This window comes from Carlito syrichta, unplaced genomic scaffold (assembly GCF_000164805.1).
Source record: "Carlito syrichta isolate Samal-C Ts95f unplaced genomic scaffold, Tarsius_syrichta-2.0.1 Scaffold302587, whole genome shotgun sequence".
In the NCBI taxonomy this organism is placed as follows: domain Eukaryota; kingdom Metazoa; phylum Chordata; class Mammalia; order Primates; family Tarsiidae; genus Carlito; species Carlito syrichta.
In genome coordinates, this window is record NW_007246683.1 from 681,482 (window position 1) to 695,805 (window position 14,324).

The 14,324-nt window shown below is 34.2% G+C and overlaps 1 protein-coding gene across 6 annotated transcripts in view; it reads left to right on the forward strand.

The window, feature by feature from the left end:
• Positions 1-14,324, forward strand: part of MEF2A (myocyte enhancer factor 2A) — a 156,062-nt gene that overhangs the window by 54,819 nt on the left and 86,919 nt on the right. Inside the window, exon 3 of one of the 6 annotated variants that reach the window (XM_008056976.2) lies at positions 9,307-9,357. The exons of the other annotated variants lie outside the window; for them this stretch is intronic. The gene's annotated coding sequence lies outside the window, so the exon portion shown is untranslated. The remainder of the gene's footprint in view (positions 1-9,306; positions 9,358-14,324) is intronic. 6 annotated transcript variants of the gene reach the window in all.

Sequence of the window (14,324 nt, forward strand, 5' to 3'; positions counted from 1 at the left end):
GACTGCATCTTGATCTTGCTCAATTCAGTTAGTCCTTCAAAAAATTTTTTTCTATTTCCTCTTCCTCAATTTTGAGAAGACAAATGAAAATTAAGGTAGTGAGGTGACATTATATAATGCATCTTAAATATTGGCTTCTATTAGCATATCTGAGTTCAAGACTTAATCTTACCAGTGCATGCTACTATTGCCTACTAAAAATCAGTGAGAGGCAATTTAGCTTAGTATTAACAGTCTAGCTCCTTCAAGATCTGGCTTTAGAACAAATACTCTTTTTTCCTAAGCCCTTTGCAGAGAGACTTAGTCTTAGGCACATACTTAACAACAACAAAAAATCACCTATTATCTACCTTCACTTTTCTGCTGCCAGTTGATGACGTGGGACATCTTTTGAGTACTGAATACTTCAGTAATGCTATATTTGGTTTTCTTTTGGTTAATGATGGGTACACCATTGAGAACTGTGGCCTTAGGGCTTCATATTGCATTAAGAAAAAAACCTGTCTTACTATTCCAGGAGAACCTTTCTGAAACTGGTAATAAATTTTTATTGGTCGCCTGGATGTGAGAGAATTTTGAAGCAGTCTAACACTTTAGATATTAGTATAGTTTTTTAGTAGAACAGAAATTATAAAATGAAATAACATTACAGAAATTGTAATAAGAAATAATATTTATGATTTGATATGAAAATGATCTGCCTAAGACATTTTTGGTTTATCTATAACTTCCTTGTCCTTTTTGGAACAGATTATAATCGACTCTTAAATTATCTGCATTGTGTCAGTAAGGATGCTTTCTGCTGCAAGTAACAGACTAATCAGACAGGTGGGATTTTATCATCTCACACAGTGAGAAGTACAGTAGGGTGATGCCACAGTTGGTTAGCTCTATCCCTGCTCCTTTCCTTTATCACTTTCGTGTTCTTCTATTGTTTCATTCTTTTTTGTTTGTTTAGTTGCCCATCACTACTAGCATAGTCACTAAGCAATGTGTTGTTGACCTAGACTGTGTTTATGCCCATGGGGATTAAAAAAACGGTCATTGTAGGGCTTTTTGCTCTGGATGTTTCTAAAGATTCTAGTTTATTTTCTGTTTCATCTTTTATTTTTGCAGTTGAAAAAGGAGTATGAATTGTTGTCTAGGTATCTGATGGTGTTTATTTGTAAATTACATATACGCATTTAATGAGGCAAACATTTAAAAAAGCACAGAGAATTAGTGTTTCTATAGTCAAAAGCCCCTTGGACAATAAAGACTTCTGTCAGTAAATCCAGTCCACTTACTGTGATGTCCCTTGAGTTGCAAAACATACTAATCTTTGTTTAGCAGAGATTATAATCTTCAGATGGTATTTTATTTCATTTTTAGAAGTGCTTTATAAATATTAGAATCATAGACTATTAGAGCTGAGATACTGGCTCACATTTATAGAGCTCTTTGTAGGTGCTTGGCATTCAGTTTTACACACATCAGTGAATTTATTCTTCAGATTATCCATATGATGTGTGCTATTATTATCCTTACCTTACAATTAAACATACATAAATCAAATGACATTTCCAAGGTCACACAATAGCAACACCAGAATAAAACTAATGATGACTTACTATCACATTTAAAATAGAGTCTTTGTCTCTTGGAATATGACCTCTGCTTACCTCTCCAGTATCATTTTTTCTTATTTTTCTACAAATGCTCTGTGCTATTCCAGCTTATTATGGTTTTATGAAAATTCCATGTCCCGTTTTTTTCATACTTTATACTGTCTATCTCAAACATATGAATAAACCAAAAATCAAACACACCAATAAAATAAAACGCTTTCTTACTTCCTCCTTTATTATATTTGTAAATTATGTACACGTCTGTCACTGAATGTAGCATATTTGGCATTTATTCACATGCCTATCGAAGGTAGAAAGATTTTTTTAAAATTTGTCTTTGCATAGTGTCTGATACTGAATATTGGCTATTACGTGTATATTGGACTGAATTTTGTGGCTTTGAGACTGCTACTTCTGAACCTTAATTTCTTTTGTTTGTAAAATGTGAATAATTTACTCTAGAATCTATGCTCCTTTTTCTCTTAAAATCCAATATTTATGAATTTTATTATATTTAGTTCATGAAAGCAGGTATATCAAGCTTTAGGTTTTAAGATTGTTTTCACAGTACTATGTTAATAAATAGTAGACCTTACAGTGAAATTCAGTAGAAAAAAATGAGCATAATATGAACTGATTAAATGAATAAATGAAAAAAAGCAAAATTGCAGAAGGTAAGTATAAGTATGTTAAATACTTATAAATAAAGATAAATAAGAAAGCAGACATGTCTTTTTACTTTTGTAGAAAAGAAACACAGAAAGGATAAATCAGTAAATAGTGAATAGGTTACTTACAAAAGGAAGAGTAGCGAAAAGTGGACATCCTCTGATTCTGCATTTTTGTGTACTTTTGACTTGGAGAAGCATGTTAATGTTTTACGTGTTTAAAAAAGAAAAAGGATGAAGGGGAAGAAATCCTAAAACTGAATGCAAACAAAAATGAGCCTAATTGTATTGTAACAACAGCCCCTCTGAAGGGAGTGGGGCAGGGGAAGAAAGAGCTGATCTAAATAACTTAAACAAGTTCTTTGACTATGGAATGCCCTTAGTTAAGGAGGGAAAAAACTGCAAACATGTAGAGTTCCTTTGTAGTGATTTTTCATTGTTGTAGTAATGGTATAAGCATGGGGATTTTTGAACTAATTTATGTGTATTGTAGGCAATGCTTCTCAACCAGGGGCAATTTTCACCCTTTGTCTCGTTTGTCAATATCTGGAGATATTTTTGGTCGTCATAACTAACGGGTGCTGCAGGCATCTAGTGGATAGAGGTCAGGTTAAGCTACTAAACATTGTATAATACACAGGACTTCCTACCTCCCTTCCAAATCAAGAATTATTGTGTGGTTCAATATATCAGCAGTACTCTCATTGAGAAACTCTGGATTAAGGAAATGACTAAATGCATTGCTGTTGGTACAAGCAAGGGTTCTTACTATGGAAGAAGGGAAGTTCTGGAATATAGAATTGGGAAGGCAGAGAAGAGCTTCGTGGGAATTGGAAGTATTAGTATGAACATATATTCACATTATATTTATATATTTCCTAGAAATGGCTAAGTATCAGTGGTACTACAGTGGGCACATCTGGCACCAGCCAGCTCTTGTCTTTCTAAATACCCTTCCCCTATGAAGGGAGTCAGAGCCACTGGGCTGATTCTAGGGATGGGTCAAGAAGGTACCATTTCAGCTTAGAGCATCTTGTTGGACTGGAAAGTAAGGAAGTGCTCAAAGAAATGATGGGCACATGTTAAAACCACAGGATCAAGTTTGAGAGGAGTCCACTGGCCAGATTGGAGAAGATTTGAATATCAAAATAGGCTATGAGAGCAATGGATTATAACCCATTGAATAAGAGTGGAATATTTAAGTCTATATTGACAATAAATAGATACATACCTAAATAAAATAGAGGAGAAGGATGGGCTCTTCCTAACAGTTATTAGATGTGGAGGGAGTAGTAGAATTGAAAAATTATTATTTTTTAATTGTCGTGGTATAGATTGGTTCAGGCAAAAATCATCAAACGAATCTAAATCCAGGGTGAAAGTTTGATGAGAAGTAGGATATTTATATTGTTTCTTGACGTTTTCTCACAGGTTGCTTATTATTTGCAAGGGAGCAATATGTTCTATATAGTAGAGAAAGCTAATGACACCTTAATCAAGTGATTAAAATAAGTGTCACTAAGAGGTAGACATCAAATGCCTCTGGATATGATATCCTAAGAAAGGTACAAGATCACTTCTATAGTATTTTGGCTGGGTCAGTCTTAAATTGAGAGGAATATTTTATAGAATAACTGACTTATCTGGTCTTTACAATGTCTGTGTCATGAAAGGCAAAGTCTAAGAAGTTGTTATAGATTAAAGGAGACCAAGGAGACTGAAAACTGCAATGTGCTATGTGATTATGGATAGACCTGTTTTTGTAAGGGGTAAAAAATACCCTAAAGAACAATATTGGGATAATTGACAAAATTGGAATCATGCCATGCATTTTAAAGTACTGCAGTAGTGTTGTTTTCCTGAATTTGGCAGCCTGCTATAGTTATATAAGAATATTCTTCTTAGGAAATTCACACTTTAAGTATTGAGCTGTAAGAGGCATGATCCATGAACCTACCCACAAGTAGTTAAGAATAATAAATTACATGTACATATACGTGTGTCTATGTGTATATATAACACATAAACTTAAACATACTCCATGAGGGAGAAGGGAGAGAGAATGAAAAAGTAAATATGGCAAAACGTTAAAAATTGGTGAGTCTCGGTAATAGTGGTGTAGGAATTCTCTAAAGTATTCTTGCAACTTTTCTGTAAGTTGGAAATTATTTTAAAATACAAAGTTAGTGTTAATAGTTACAAGTTAAAAAGTTAAAAAAATAATCTTTCTAAATGGTTGCAAACATAAATATACTTGCTAGAGTCATATTTTATATTTTCTTTTAAGGCAAGTGAGAATTTACAATTATGTAAGAATAGATATAGTGGATCTAGGATGATCTGTATCCCAAAGTATGGGCAAATAGGAGGTGGCAGCACCTGCATCTTAAAGGATTGTGGTGCCCCTGACTTGGCCATTGAGGATGGAAAGGGGAAGGAGGGAAAGAACCAGGCTATGGGACTGGTGGCAGGGTTTCTTCATGTGGCAGGGATTTTGTAATCAGTGCTCCTTTGGCAGCAGTAAGGTAAGGATTTCTGTGGTAGGGCTGGGCTAGCAGCAGCCAGACTGCTGACCTGGGGGAACCCTGGACTCAGGTTGCATTTTGCCTGAGACTAGCTGCTCTGGGAAAACTGATGCAGGGCTTTAGCTTCTGATCCTCTCTTAGAATGTCAACCAAATACAGCTATTTGAGTATTCTTCGGAGTAATACAGACCTAAGTTGAATCTTGGTCTGGTATTTAGCATCTGTGACCTTGGGGAAGTGATATTTACTGCCTAGACTTGATTGTTCTCAGGTCTAAAATGGGAATAATAATAATGCCTGTCTCACAAAGAGGTTGTAAGAATTAAAAAATATAATGTGTGTAAAGTGCTTTGCTGTTGTTATGCACCAGGGCCCTTGAAAGACTTCATTTCTCCATCCAGCCAACTGATACATGATAGAAAGTTTATACAATCTGAATTATCTAGTTATGAATTTAACTTATCTGAAGAAATGGCTATGAACATATTTTGAATACAGCTTGAGTATTCCTTATCCTAAATGCTTGGCACCAGAAGTGTTTCAGATTTTTTTGATTTTGCAGTTTTTGCAAATACATAATGAGGTGATGTGACCCAAGTCTAAACACGAAATTTATATATGCTTCATATACACCTTATACACATGGCCTGAAGGTAATCTTATACAATATTTTATATAATTTTATGCATGAAACAAAGTTTGATTGTGTTTAGACTGCAACTCATTACATGAGATCAGGTGTGGAATTTTCTACTTGTGGCATCATTTCAGTGCTCAACAAGCTTCAGTTTTTAAAGCATTTCAGATTTGGGGTTTTCAGATTAGGAATGCCCAACCTGTAGTATGAAAATATACTTGAAGGACCTGATGAGAGTTTAAATCTTTTCCCATATTAGATAACAGAAATGAATGGGAATAACACCTGTTTCCCATTATGGTTTTAAAAATGTCAAGTACATTTTCACATTTAGGAAGAAGACTTCAGAAGTCATCCTGAGAAAAACTTTCTTGGGAAAAATTATTCTTTTGATTAGGAATTAATTTTTAGTATTCTAACCCTATAAATAAATTTGCCCAAACTTTTCTCTTTTCTGATTAAGTACACATGTGAAATTGAATTCTTTGATCTGCTTTACAGTAAAAAAGCAGTTGAAGTTGTCTTCCTAAGTAAAATGGAGCTAAATTTAATTTCTTTTCTCTTTACACTAATTTGATGCAGGTCCCATTCTTCTCATTGAGATTATTTTCAGGTATGCATTTTTATACAATCAAATAATTAGATTGATTATTACTTGTAGTTGTTATGATTATATATATTATATATATCATGTGTATATATATTTACCATATAATCATGGAAACTATTAGTGGTAATACCATTATACGCACATACATATTAATATAATAAATTGCTTCCATATTGCTTCATATTTATGTTTCATTGTTTTTGAGGCTGTCACCTATTTGTGACAAGTTATACTAGTTTTATAGCAGTAATTAAGTTTTGTATTTAAGTGCATTAAAGTAAAAAAGAGTTGACATACAGAAAAATTTTTTTAAATAGGTAAATAATGGTGTACAGAGCAGTACATAATTAGGGCTAAGATTGAGAAGTTGGTATATGAACAACTTCTCTGGAAAGTTCAGGAACAACTGCTCCAGTTAGTAGAAAAGTTCCTGGATGTTTTAACTAAGACTTTGGACAGTTTACTTATCCTTCTTGGATTGCATTATCTTTGCTGAAGGGGTAAGAGTTATAATGCAAGGTGATTTCTAGGGTAGCTTGGAAATTGTAGGTTCTGTCATACTTCAGGCAGCTTAACTGAAGTTTTGTAAAGAAAATGGTTCCAATTAAAATGGGTCCTGGAACAGTATTGATTGAGCAGCACTTGTTCTTTCTTTTCCTTCTTTTCTTATGATAGACTATTTACAGTAAAAGGAAAAAATTAGAGTGTCTCCTGTGCTTGAGGAAAAAATTGAAATATTACTAATTTATCTATTTCATATTTAGAGAAATCAATTTGACATCAATTATTGAAAATTAATTATAAGATTATGTTTTTCATTTGATTTGTTTTCTTTCATTTTCATTGTACATGCAAAAAAGGTGTTAGTATGTTTGAAGAGAAGTAAGCATATGAAATAGCAGGCGTATAGTAAATACTTTCGTTTCCAGATCATGTTCTATACTGTGCTTGATAATATACTTGTTAGTAGTAATACTGTGTTTTTGGACCACTTTGCCCAAATATATGCAAATGTATAAGATTTTATTATATTCTCATGTGGTACATACAATGCATATAAATCCAATTTTTCTGCTATAAAAAGTTCCTTTTACTTAGAAATTGTCAGGTGCCAAAGGTTATACAATTAGTTTAGTGATGTGTGTGGGGCTAGGATCAAGGTTTTCTCATTCAACTTGCAATAGACCTTCTCAGACAAATAATGCTTTGAAATTTTTAAGCGAGTTGTGAAGAAAGAGTAACTGGAAATTGCACAAGATGCTAAAGTAGAAGGAACATTGCAATAAGTTTAAAGTTCATCCTTGAATGTTTTTTGGCATTCCGAATTTTTTTTCTTAATTTTAAAAGCAGCCATCAGTTTCTGTTATTTGTAATAATTTTATTATTACAACAATGGTGTGTATTTTAGAAAAAAATGAAAATAATTTTCAAAACTACCCATAAGTTATTACCTTCCGTAGCAGTTTATGCTGCTAGTCGTTTATCTTGGCCCACAATATCTACAGAACTTTTCAAAGCAACACTAGAATTACATTTTTTTTCTACCCACAACAGTATATTGTGAACATTTGTTGTACAATGTTCAGCCTTTTTAATGGCTACAGTATTTTATTGTAAGAACAGGCCATCCTTATATTCATCCATATTATTTCTCCCCCATGTATTCACTATTTTGGTTGTGTTGGGATGAACATCTGTATACCTACATCTTTTGTAATTGTCTCAATATTTCCTTAGAATAAATTCTTGAAACTAGAACAGGTTTTCCAAGGGAAGATGCAAGTCACATTTCTTTCTGAAATGCTTAGTTATTAAATGTTGGCCACATTGTTTTAAAAATTTATGTCTACAGGATGCCTTAAGGCCATTTATTTACAGCAGCAATAATAAATGTTTTTGTTCCTTGGATTGACTTTGCTCTGTTTCATTTTACATTTTGTCCCATTAATTTGGTCTATGTTCCTAAGACTCCCAAATGCATATTTTTAGCTCTGATATATGAGTCTTTTATCTAGGTTCCTATTTGACATTTTCACTTACCCATGATCATCTCAAGTTCAGTATGTTCAAAACTTATGTCTTTTTCGAGTTGGAGTCTCACTCTGTCACCCAGACTGGAGGGCAGTGGCCGCTCGCGACCACCGCAGCCTCGACCTGCCGAGCTCCGGCAATCCTTCCGCCTCAGCCTTCCGAGTAGCCGGAATTACAGGCGTGCGCTACCACGCCCGGCTGATTTTTTGATTTTATTGTAGAGATGAGGTCTCGTCAAGTAGCCCAGGAGGGTCTCGAACCCGCGGGCTCAAGGCAATCCACTCACCTCAGCCTCCCAAAGCGCGGGGATTACAGGCTGAGCCACCGAGCCCAGCTCAAAACTTAATTCTTTCTTTTTTTTTTTTTGAGTTGGAGTCTCACTCTGTCGCCCAGACTGGAGTGCAGTGGCCGCTCCCGGCACCGCAGCCTCAATCCGCTGGACTCCAGCGATCCTTCCGCCTCAGCCTTCCAAGGAGCCGGAACTACAGCCGCGCTTCCATGCGCGGCTGATTTTTGGTTTATTGTAGAGATGAGGTCTCCCCGGGTTGCCCAGGCGGGTCTCGAACCCGTGGGCTCAGGCAATCCACTCACCTCAGCCTCCCAAAGCGCGGGATTACAGGCTGAGCCACTGAGCCCGGTAAAACTTAATTCTTAAATTCCTCGCTTTTAAAGAAGTAATGGACCATTGAAGATTTTCTCTTAAGAGATTCCTATTTATTTTTTTAAAGTTGTTGATTGTACATAATTATTTTTATTCCAAAGACTATTTTAGTAGTTAAAAAGTTTTAATGTGTAATTGATTGACCAAAATCATCAAAATGAAGTGTTTTGAGGAACTCAATGATTGGTGTTAATAAGGGCCAAGTTTAAAAAGTAAAGTTTACCTTCTGTTTAAAGTCCATTCTCTTAAAATATTTATTAAGCAACAAGGTTCTTTAAAACAGTAAACAAAATTGATTTTAAAGACTGAACATCTGTGGTCAGTATTAGTACGAAATTTGAATCTGAATGCTAGATTTTATTATATCTTTTAAATTTAGAAAGCAGAGCCCATATTGGGAATGTTGTGTTTTTTTAAAAATCTAATTCCTGATTTTTTTTAAAAAAGACATTCTAAAAAAATGTCAGTTACCTGAGAGTTGAGTTTGAAGTAATTTTTTCCTGTGTTAATGCTGCTTGAATAGAGATACAGGCCTTGGGATTTATTCGATTCTTTTTTTTCTTCTAGGAAAAAATAATATTACTTTATGTGAGAAATGCCCATCTGTGTTTTCTAAAGGTAATTTTAAATGTTGTCATTTTGAGCAAAACTTCTTAAGCTTTGCCATGGTGAAAAATGGGTACTTGTTTGATCTAAAATGTTAGCGGTTAGCATGAATTAATAAAATCTGATTCCTGCAATTATTTTTAAAGTGCATGCAAATTTTTGGGTATTTGAATATTTTGAAATTGTGGTAAAATATATTTAACGTAGACTTTACCATTATAACCCTTTTGAAATGTATAGTTTGGTGGCAGTAAGTAAATTCATATTACTGTACAACCATCACCACCATTCTTCTCCAGGGCTTTTTCATCTTACCAAATTGGAACTGTACCCATTAAGCAACAGCTCCCCAATCCTCCCTCCCTCCTGCCCCTGGCAACTAACTACCATTCTACTTTCTGTCTATCAGTTTGACTACTTTAAGTATTTCATGTAAGTGGATTCATAACAGTATTTGTTGTTTTGTGGCTGGCTTATTTCACATAGCATAAGGTCTTCAAGGTTCATCTGTGTTGTAGCATATGATAGGATTTCCTTCTTTTTAAAAGCTGAATAATATTTCATTGTATGTATATGCCACAATTTATTCATCCATGAATAGACATTTGTACTGTTCTACCTTTTGACTATTGTCGGTAATACATCTATGAACATGGGTGTACAAATATTTTTTGAGTCCCTGCTTTCATTTATTTTGTTTATATGCCTAAAAGTGGAATTGTTGGTTCAGATGGTAATTCTGTGTTTAATTTTTGAGCATCTGTCACACTGTTTTCCATAGCACCAGCATTATTTTACATTTCCAAGAACATTGCACAAGTGTTCCAGTTCTCTGTCTCTCTGTCTCTTTCTGTCTCATAATGACCATACAAATGGATGTGAAATGGTGTCTTCTTGTGAATTTTGATTCGTATTTGCCTAATGGTTAGTGATGTTGGGCATCTTTTCATGTACTTACTGATCATTTGTTTATCTTGTTTGGTGAAATGTCTATTCAAGTCCTTTGCCCATTTTAAAATTGGTTGTGTTTTTGAGTTTTAGGGATTCTTTATATAGGTCTGGATATTAATCCTGTGTCAGATAACTGATTTGCGATTATTTTCTTTTATTCTGGTTGCTGTTTTACTCTCTTGATAGTGTCTATTGATGCACAAACATTTTAAACTTTGAAATCCAGTTTCTCTATTTTTTTTTTTATTGTGCTTTTGGTGTCATTTCTAAGAAATCATTGCCAAATCCAATGTCTTGAAGCCTTTTTTTCTCTTATGTTTTCTTCTAAGTGTTAGCAGTTAGGTTTAGATCTTTGATCCATTTTGATTTAATTTTTGTATATGATGTTAGGTAAGCATACACCTTAATTCCTTGCCATGTGGATATTCAGTTTTCCTAACACCGTTTGTTGAAAAGAACACCATTTCCTTTCCCATTGAATGATTTTAGCACCCTTGTCAAAAATTATTTGACCATGTACGTGAGGGTTTATTTCTGAGCTCTCTGTTGTATTCCATTGGTCTTTATGTTAGTACCACACTGTGTTGATTACTGTGGTATCATAGGACATTTTGAAATCAGGAAGTATAAGTCATTTAGCTTTGTTCTTCTTTTTCAAGATTATTTTGGCTATGTGGAGTCCCTTGATATTTCACATAGATTTTAGGATGGCCTTTTCTGTTTCTGCAAAAATATCACTGGGATTTTGATAGGGATTGAATTGGATTTGTAGATTGTTTTAGGTAGTGTTGACATCTTAATAACATTGTCTTGCAGTCTGTGAACACTAGATGTCTTTTCATTTATTTGTGTCTTCTTTAATTTCTTTCACCAGTGTTTTTTACTTTTTAGTGTGCATGTCTTTCACTTCCTTGATTAATTCCTAAGTGCAGACAGTCCCCGACTTTATTACTTTTTAACTTTACAGTGGTGCAAAGGTAACATGCATTCGGTGCAAACAGTACTTCAGTACAATATTCAATGAATTACATGAGATATTCAATACTTTATTATAAAATAGGCTTTGTGTTAGATGATTTTGCCCACCATAGGCTAATGTAAGTATTCTGAGCATGTTTAAGGTAGGATAGGCTAAGCTTTGATGTTCAGCAGGTTAGGTGTATTACTTGCATTTTCCACCTAAATTTTCAATTTACAGTGGGTTTATTGGGACATAAACCCATTGTAAGTCATATGTCCTGATATGCCCATTATAAGTCACAGAGTATATGTATTTCATCTTTTTTTTTTTTACATCGTAAATGGAATAAACAGTTCTACATTTTTCACTGTTAGTATGTAGAACTGCAGCTGGCTTTTGTGTGTTGATTTTGTATTCTGCTACTTTACTGAATTCTAACATTTCTTTTGAGGAATTTTTAGGGTTTTCTAAGTATAAGAACATGTCATCATCAAACAGATATTTACACTTTTTTCTAACTTGGATGCTTTTTATTTCTTTCTCTTGACCAAGTGCTCTGGCTAGAACTTTATCTACAGTGTTGAATAGAATTGAGAAAGTGATCATCCGTATCGTGTCCCTGATCTTAGAGGAATTGTTTTCAGTCTTTCATTATTGAGTATAATATTAACTGTGGGATATATAGTGTTTATTATGATAAGGTAATTTCTATCTATTCCTAGTTGGCTGATCATTTTTATAAAAGAATGTAATATTTTTTCAGCATTAATTGAGATTATCATGTGTTTTTTTGTCTTTATGCTCTTAATATGGTATATCACATTGATTGATGTTAGTATGTTGAACTACCCTTGCATTCCAGGAATAAATCCTGCTTGATCATTTAGTATTCTATCTGCTAGTATTTTGTTGAGGATTTTTGTACCTGTATTAATAGGGGGTATTGGCTTGTAGTTTTCTTTTCTTTCTTGTAGTGTCTTTAGTTTTGGTACCAGAGCAATGCTGACATTGTACAATGAGTTAGAAAGTGTTCCTCCCTCTTCAGTGATTTGGAAGAGTCTGAGAAGGATTGGTGTTAGTTCTTTAATTGTTTGATAGAATTCTCCAATGAAGTCATCAGGTCCAGGACTTTTCTTTGTCAGAAGATTTTTAATACCAATTCAATTTCTTTGTTAGTGATAGGTCTATTCAGCTTGTCTATTTCTTTGTGATTCAGAGACATCACTAGAAATCTTTTGTTTCTAGGAATTTGTCCATTTTATCTAGGTTATCTCATTTGTTGATATACAGCTATTTATAATACCCTCTTATAATCCTATTTATTTCAGTAGAGTAGGTAATAGTAATGTCCCCACTTTCATTTCTGATTTTAATTGTTTGGTCTTTTGTACCTAAAGGTTCTAAGTCCAGCTAAAGGTTTTTCAATTTTGTTAATCTTTTTGAAGAATCAGCTTTTGGCTTTGTTGATATTTTTCTATTCTCTATTTTTTCCTCTGCTCTAAGATTTATTATTTCCTGCATTCTGCTAGCTTTGGGTTTTCCTTTGGGGCAGACTCACAGCATCTTAATAATTATAGCTTTATAATAAAAGTCTGGTAAGTGATGATATGTGTGTCTTTTTTTTTTTTTTATTGTAGACACGAGGTCTCGCCAAGTTGTCCCGGCTGGTCTTGAACTCATAGGCTCAGGCAGTCCACTCCCTTGGCCTCCCAAAATGCTGGCATTACAGGCTGAGCCACGGAGCCCGGCTGATATGTGTGTCTTTTAGCTTTACTTCAAGATTATCCAGAATATTCTTTTACCTTTGTATTTTCAAATGAATTTTAGAATCAGCTTATCAATTTCCACATACAATAAAAGAAAACCTACTGGTATTCTGAATCTGTAGGTTAATTTAGGGAGAATTAGCATCTTTATAAAATTAAGACTTCTGAAATTCTGCGCATATAGGTGTTCGTATTATTTAGTACATTTTAAATTTCTCTCAGGGTCAAGACATTTTTTGTTTTCTTTATATGTGAAATAATAGCATTATTTATTTATTTAGCTGATGGGAATGAGCCAGCATAGATAAAAATGTTGAAGAGAACATATGAAAAACTGCGTACAGAGGGAGGTAAGGAACACAAAGTGGGTCAGGGACAGTGGTGGTAAGCTTAATAAATTGTAGGACTTAGAGAGATCAAAGGATTGTTGCAATTAGGTTATTAGAATGTGTAAACTGGAAATATAGAATTACTGGAGCCAAGACCTAAACAGGAAGGAAAGTGAATTACATGAGAAAGATGCTGATGGATTGAGAGTTATAATGTCAGGAATTTGGGATGCTTCTTTTATGATTGCTTTTATTTTGCTAATAGAATAGGTAGCAGAGCTATCCAGTGAAGAGGGAAGATGAGGGTTGGAGATGTGAGCAGAGAGAATATGGCATAAAGTAATCAACCAGGAATTGAGAAATGGAAGATTGCAATATGAAGGAAATATTTGAGGTTTGAGGCTCATGACATTCATGAACTTAAAGTCAGATTAATTAGCATGATTAGCACAGGAAATTTTTTTCCAGCCATGTTTAACTATATGGAGCAGGTCCTCAGGGGTCAGATGTTGCCACAAAATGCAAGAAGTGGGCAGGGCCAGGGGAGGTGAGAACATATGAAAAACTGGGTAAGGAGGGAGGTAAGGAACACAAAGTGGGGTCAGGGACAGTGGTAGTAAGCTTAATAAATTATAGGACTTAGTGAGATCAAAGGATTGTTGCAATTAGGTTATTAGAATGAGTAAACTGGAAATGTAGTTAAAGATTTTACATGACAATTTAGTTTCATTGTAAGTAATTTATTGTACTGGCAGATTTTTGTGTGTTATTTGCATTAGCCTTTATGTGACAAATAATGTGTGCTGGACAAATATGAAAAATAAATCCTTATTCTCTTATCTAAGGTCCTTGAGGTCACATATTTTTTGTATTGTTTCTTCTTTATAACTCTTGCAGTGTCTTACCGATTGTATTCATCCTTCCAGAGAACTAACTTTTTGCTGTTTTGATCCCTATTGTATGTTGGTTTTC